Raw genomic sequence first — 7762 nt, 5'->3', positions numbered from 1 at the left:
ATTAAGTGAGATGCTATTACGCTGCTTTGCATGCTACAGAAACAGCTAAAAATAGAGTTGAGAAGAATTTTAGTATCAGGCTACATAAGTCAGCTGCCAACTAAAATTACTTCAAGATTAAGTAAAACTGCTGCTAGAGAATCATCTGGGTTTAGCTCCATCTAAAGTTTATCTTGTTTGCCAAGTTTATCTGACTGCATAGAAAGGATTGTCTTGGTGTCCTGGCCGAGTACTGGGAGGGCAGGTTTTCCCCTCAGTGAAAAATCCCAGCTTGGTCCAAGGAAACTTGACAAAGGAAATTCTTCTGCAGTAGAGCTGGGCAGAGCTGGGATCTTCACCAGATGAGAGGGTCTGCTTGAAAGCATTTCCCACCTTTTTGGATGCCCTGTGGAGACTGGAGCAGGGGGGTGTTTCACCTGTGAGAAGGATTGGCAGGACACAGAGGAGCTGTAATTTTGCACAAGCTCACAACGCGAGTTTGGCATCTTTTGGCTTTTGGGCTTCACCTCCATCTGCACCCGAGTTCCTTGGTTATGGGCACCTCTTAATACCTTTATAGGGAGCTAACTAAACACAGTTATTTTGCAGTAATTTTCCATTTGGGACTTCTTATTCAAACCTAATATCAGTAAAAACTGTAAGAATTTAAACATTTGTGTCCACCAGGTCACGCTGGAGATTCAGGTCAAGACAAATTCCTGCAAGCTTTTGACAAATGTTTGTGTTCTTGTGAATGCAGCCTCCCACACAGAGGGGCAGAGAGCCTGTCCTGTGACTTAGGTAAGGACATTCAAATTTGGATGTGGGGAGTGCAGTAGTCATCATCTGCACACAGCTGCAGCCTGAGCTGCATCTGAAGGAGCCCCAGCTGCCTGATGGCTTGGCAGTGCCACTTAAGGAACTCTTGGGACAACCAGGTACTGGCATCTATTCTTCCCACATCTGAGAGGGGCAGTAGGAAGTACCGGCCACCATCAGCAGGATCTGAGCATTACTATGGCCAGCTACACCTGCCACACGTAGCTCAGGAGAGACAGGAACAGCAAGGCAGCCCCAGGAACACCAGGAGCCCAGGGTGCATGGGAATGCTGCCTGCAAGCTCTCTGCTACAGTGTGACCCCTCCTGCCAACGCCATCGCTGAGCTTCCCCTGCCTGCGCTCATGGTCATCTTGGGCAGTGCCAGCAGGACAGCCTGTGCATGTGGAAACAGGGAGCAGGTTTGGGATGGGAGCTTGTGCAGTCATATCTGCAGGGAAGACTGCCCGTTGGAATTGAGCATGTATCTCGTGGGAATGATGCAAAGCACAATGGCTAAAGCAGCAGAATACATCTCCAAGTCCATGCTCCAATGTCTCCTGCAAAGGAATTCAGCAGGGCCTGAACTTGCTTCCCTTGCCGGGGCAGCCAGGCGGGAGGAGCTGCCACCTGCTCTGTGCTCACTTGTTCTTTTAGGCTTCTCCCGATGACATCAAATAAATGCAGGCATGCTGCCTGCCTTTGTGCAAACTCATCGAGAGCTTCACTGCCACAATAGTAACTTTGTTTTGCAAATTCAGCTTAGCTGAAAGTAGAGACAGCATCCCCACGGAATGGGAATTGTGTCTGGTTACATCACAGCTGACTTCAGTGCCATCTGTTTTCTTGCTTTTAAAATATAATGTTCTACATTTAATAAAAAACCCACTTGATAGCTTCACCAAATTTCTGTTGCCCTGTTTCTTATTGAATTCCAAGGTCATTGACATTTAGGAATATGGAAATCACTCTGTCAAATGGAGATTGGGCTCCATTGTGAGCTATTGTGTTACAGGAAACTGATGTGGAATGTAAATATTCAGTAAAAACCCCAGCATTTGTGCTTCTTGCAGCTTTAAAGAGAAGCTTATTTGTGGATACAAATATGCATCTAGCAAGAATTTCTCTTGCTTCTTTCCATTCCCGTGAGATACTTTTCTCTCTCACGGAAGATATTTGTAGAGTTCTATAAACGATGAACACCTGCGACCTTCCAAACCTGTGTTTATAGTACAGTAGAAAAATATTTTGACAATGGATGTTTTAGGATTTCTAGCCAATCACCCCAAGAGGTGGCTGATCCTTTGACCAATTAGACTATGAAAAAAAAGTCTATAAAAGAGTTGTAAAATAATTAAATAAATGAATCTTGTTGCACAATTCCTGCCTGCTGGATCTCTCTTCTCCTCCCTACCACTGCGGGACACTGTGATACTTATTCAACTCCAAAACATTGTACTGACAACTTCACATTCAGTTTTTAAATACATTCTGTTGCTTCTTTTAATTTAAAACCAAATGGCTGAAAGTTGTTTTTGGAGAGTCTTTGGAGGTCCATCCATGGTTAAGCAAACACTCCTCTTCATGCTGACAGCAGTTTCTCTGCTAGCATTTATTTGCAGTATTAGTCCTGAACAGCCCAAACAAAAGCCTGAAATATGAACATTACAAAGCCCACTCACTGGGCACAAAATAATATTGAACATCAGAATAAAATATGCCTGAAAAGGAAAATGGAGTAGTACTTCCCTCCCCAAACCTGATGGAGTGTTGAAAATCAGTGGAAAATTACTTGTGAGTTGGTGGTGGTGCTGTTTGAGTCTTATATGATGAGAGGAGAGAGTTGAAATTCTCAGGTTACTTATTTATAACTGTTTCATTAGAGGGGGAAAAAAAATCTGAAACAAATGGGAAACCAGAATCTTATCTGATAATTTCTAAGTGGTTTAAAGGCATTCACTCTGTCTTCTGTGCCTCCACTTGAGCTCTTCATAGAAGTTCTTGAAGACTGAAAATATCATCTTCTTACCAAGTGCTGGTTTCTCTCTTAGCTGTTAAACTCTTTCCCAAACTTCTTCATTGCTACATAACTAAAAAACAAATATTTTCCAGATATATTTTGTGGTTTACATTGCACTAGCCCACACCTGGTCTCCTGAACATGCCCCATTTGCATACCCCATCTAGAATTAGGTGAATACTATCAGAGGCTCATTACTGTTACATAAATATTACAGTATTTTGATTCAAATGGACACAAACATACAAGACATTGGACCGCAGTGTTCTTTGCTCAATTCCAATTAACAGCCTTGATTAGAAAAAACCCTATTCTCCAATGCTCTCCAAAAGTGTAATGATTAGCAAAAATGGCATATAGACTCATGGTCCATGCAAGGTCAATAAATGGCTCCCAGTATGTGCTGAAGGCAGGAGATACAAAAACATGCAGAAATGGGAGATTCTTTTTTTTCCTTCTCTTTAAAAATGTTGATATATTCTGAAGTCAAATATAATACTCTGCGTAAAATTTGAAGGGGGAGGGGGGAGCTGGATCTTTTGAGGTGTTGGTGTTTTGGGTTTTTTTCTTCTGTCAGGCTCTCAGTTACCAACTCTAGTGAATAGATTGAAAATTAATTCTGGAAGACTCCACCTGGCCAGACAGGGAGTTTGGCTTTAGGTTATCCACAGCATGGAGGGCTCGGCCTGTTACTACTGATCTGTGCCCAGGTGTGTGTGTGTTGTGCTGCTCCCTATCTCTGGCTATGCAGAAATGTGGATGGTTCTGCTGGATGAAGCTGAAGGGAAATTCCACCTCACCTTGTTTCTTAACAGCGAACTTGAATATGGGCACTGATATCTGACATTACCTGTTGGAAGTTCTTGCATGGTTTTGACAGCTGTTGCAGGTCATCATTGTCCAGAAACAACAGTATGGGTACAATTATGTCCTCAGGCATTCAGACAAGAAAATCGGGATATCGAAGGAAAAAATGGAAACACTTGCACGGTGCTGAATAGGCTCAGTCTTGTTTCCTTAACTTTTAACAACATCCTGAAATACAAAGATAAAAGTTGGTTGTATACTGGAAACTTTTAAGTTCCTCAATTAAAGATCAAATAACAAGGAAGAAAACACTTGGGAATATGTTACATAAGGTAAAAATATATTCAGGGGGTATTTAGATGTGTCCCCAATGAATTGTGAGCTCTCCCTAGCTACAGTGTTAGGTAACAGATTCGTTGTTCTATTTCTTACAGTTACTAACACATAATAAGAACTAAAAGGCCATTTCAGAAAGTAATTTAGAGGCCTAAGGGAATGAATTAAATGAAACAAGCTGTCTTGGATGATTAAATTCCATGCCTTCAAGAGCCTGATGTCATTTTCACTGAGAGACTTCACAGGTGAATATGGCAATTTTTTTACATTTTGCTTATGCAAAAAATAAAGATAATATAGAACTGGAAGCTATAGTCAAGTGTCTTTCATAATAATTTTAACTGAAAGGGGGAGACTTATGAAATTTTAGCATTATTTCATAAATTAAATAAAATCCCTAGATGTAAAGGAAAAAAAGTTCTTAACTAGTTAGAAAATAAAGTTTAACCATACAGTAAGAAAAAAGTCTATTAAAAACAAAAGCTATTCACTGGGGTTGAGATGTGTTCTTTATGTATTCTCTGTTTTCTAGTGCAATCCTTGGTCTCTAATGGCTAATCCAGCAAAAAATCTGCGTGGGATTTCTTTATCTCCTTTGAGAAAACTTCTTGGCTAGGTTGAAAGGAAATCCTCCAAGTACTCTAAATCACCTATAGATAACAACAGCATGGAAAAATAAGAGAAGTTTACTTAGTCTGTCTAAGAAGAAATGTAATAAATAGGGTACACCTGGTTTATTTGGAATTTGTTTGATTCCATGACCAATGGAAATTACTAGATTAACTACAGAAGCTGGAAATTAATTCAAAAAGTGTAAAATGGGGGAAAGCACTGGCAAACCAGAAAGAGATGAAAGCTCAGGATCAGGTGAGAATGACAGGTTATTAGCTGGCCTTGGGTTGAATTTACACACTATTTCCATGAATGAAAAAAGTAGGAGTCAGCATTTTGAGTAAGAAAAACTAGCTAAAATGCAAGTACAAGGTGTATGCGTAGCAAGAGCACTCTCGACTGAAGACTTGGATGGAAACAACCAGTTGGTTTTTAAGTAAGTCACAGGAAAAACACAATCCACAATGATGAATATATAACCTGTAGTCAAAGAGACATGAGCCTGAGACATGACTACACAGAGGACCAGGAGGGTATCGAGCCTGCAGTGCTAGATTTCTCCATGACACCGAGATGTGGAATAAAGAAAATAATTCCTCATCGGTCAGTAATTGTAGTTGATCACTACACTTCTGCTACACTTTCAGAGCATGTGTAGTTCTGATTTTCTCGAAAACTTAGATACAACTGGTGAAAAATACTGCTGCTATCCCAGCAGCCAGGGGATGCAACAGGTCACTGCTAAATGCTGCCTGACAGAGAAACTGCCCTCTTGGTAAGGAAATGCTGCCGAATGTCCAGCCCAAGCCTCCCCTGAAGGAGCTCTGAGCCATTCCCACATGTCCTCTCAGTGGGTACCAGGGAGAAAAGTTTAGCATCTCTCTCTCCACTTTCCCTCCTCAGAAAGCTGTAGAGAGTGGTGAGGACGTGTGAGAGACTGAACTATTAAGGGACAATGACTCAAACATTCCCCCATTTGTGGAGAGGCCAGGGCGCTTGGTTGAGATGGAGGAAGTGAACTTTTAGTTGTGTAATGGCTAAACCTCTGATCTGATAAGGCACAGGGTGAATGATGGGCTGTGAGTGAGACAGGAGATGGATCCTGTGGAGACAGATTGTGCACCCTGTCATGTTAAGTTGTGCTTGCCTGCACAAACCACTGGGTTGTGGGGCTCCCCCTCCTCCCCACGGGAAGTACCGGGATATTCGCGTGTGACCTGAGCAAGTTCATCTCTGCTGCTGGGACATAATGGGGCATAACTGACTCAGCTGTGCTGGTGTGATGGGCAGCTGTGTCGTCTTAGAAGGTGTCCCCTGATCCACATTCTGACATCAAGCTCCCTGCTCCTGAGGAGGTACTGATTTATATTCACCTGAACCAGAGTGAATATAAACCCAAGAGATTATGTGTTCTGTCGCTGTTGGGGCAGTCACAACACACACAGACAGTGCCTCTTTCAAGGGCCAAAAAGCCGTTTATTGTTTATTAAACAAAGCAGCCTCTTTCATACACCTTTTGTATGTTATAATTCGTGTTACAGATTCATTGGTTGCTAAACTACACAATAGACTCATTGGCTGTTACTAACTACAACATACTACCATTGGCTACCTATAGCCTAAGCATTCAAGCATTCAGAAAAATAACAGGTGCAGATACGTTGCTGTTTTCTCCTTCTGCTGTTTAACTTTCTTGCTTCTGTTGATACTACATTCTCATGGGTAAAAACGAATTGTTTTTCTTCTCACAGTCCTTCTCTAGCCAAAGTAACAGGCCTGAGCCATAATTTTACAAAGGCAACAAGGCTTTCATTTTATAAGGTTTTACTTAAATGCCACAGTGTTCCGCCGATTTCTCCTCACCACTTCTTTGGGACTTCCCTCACCGCTTCTCACCACCACTTTGACCGAGACTGTACAGCAATCAAGTGTTGTTGTGAGGCTTAGGGTGGTGAGATCCTCACACCCACCTTCCCTTCCCTTCCCTTCCCTTCCCTTCCCTTCCCTTCCCTTCCCTTCCCTTCCCTTCCCTTCCCTTCCCTTCCCTTCCCTTCCCTTCCCTTCCCTTCCCTTCCCTTCCCTTCCCTTCCCTTCCCTTCCCTTCCCTTCCCTTCCCTTCCCTTCCCTTCCCTTCCCTTCCCTTCCCTTCCCTTCCCTTCCCTTCCCTTCCCTTCCCTTCCCTTCCCTTCCCTTCCCTTCCCTTCCCTTCTTCTCTTGTCCTTTCTCTCTCTCTTTCCCCTTGTGTGTATCCTTTGATGATGTTGTTATACTTTCACATTGCAATGCTTTCATGTTTTATTACTATGGATAATAACCACCAAAATGGCTCCATACCTGTTTTCCTTTGCAATCAAATTGTTCTGTAATAAACCATACACTGTTTATTTACAAATACTAATCAGTCAGTGTCATTTCACACTAATCTGCCCCAAGGGACCTAGTAACAAGAATCCGGGTTATCCCCATGATCTGTCCTAACAAAATGCCCCTCGGACTCCAGAGAATCTTTCCTTAAACAGCTCCAGGGAGTCACCGTCCCTGGAGATGTTTGAGGAAAAACTGGGCATGACACCTAGTGCTGTGGTCTGGTTGACATGGTGGTGTTCAGTAATAGGTTGAAGTTGATGATCTCAGAGGTCTTTTCCAACTTAATTGATCCTGTGATTCTGTGAGTCTGTCATTCTTTCCACACTGGACAAAAAGCACTGCAAAAACCAAAAGACAAAAAACAATTCCTGAATTGAGGGGTCCAGAACTGGACACAGTAGCTGAGGTGTGGCCTATTTGACACTGGTGAGGCCACACCTCGAATCCTGTGTCCATTTCTGGGCTCCTCAATTCAGGAAGGACATTAAAGGGCTGGAGCAGGTCCAGAGAAGAGCAATAGAGCAGGTGTCCTATAATGGAGCATCTGAGCGAGCTGGGGTCTAGCCTGGAGAACAGGAGGCTCAGGGGAGACCTTATCATTCTCTACAATCACCTGAAAGGAGGATGTAGCCTTATGGGGGTGAGGCTCTTCTCCCAGGCTACCAGCGCCAGGATGAGAGGACATAGTCTTAAACTGCATCAAGGGGTTTTTAGGTCAGACATTAGGAAGAATTTCTTCACTCAAAGGGTGATTGCTTATTGGAATGGGCTGCCCAGGGAGGTGGTGGAGTCACTGTCCCTAGAGGTGTTTAAGGAGAGACTGG

This window comes from Coloeus monedula (assembly GCF_965178545.1).
Source record: "Coloeus monedula genome assembly, chromosome: 3".
NCBI classification, from domain to species: domain Eukaryota; kingdom Metazoa; phylum Chordata; class Aves; order Passeriformes; family Corvidae; genus Coloeus; species Coloeus monedula.
This window is presented reverse-complemented; position numbering follows the sequence as displayed.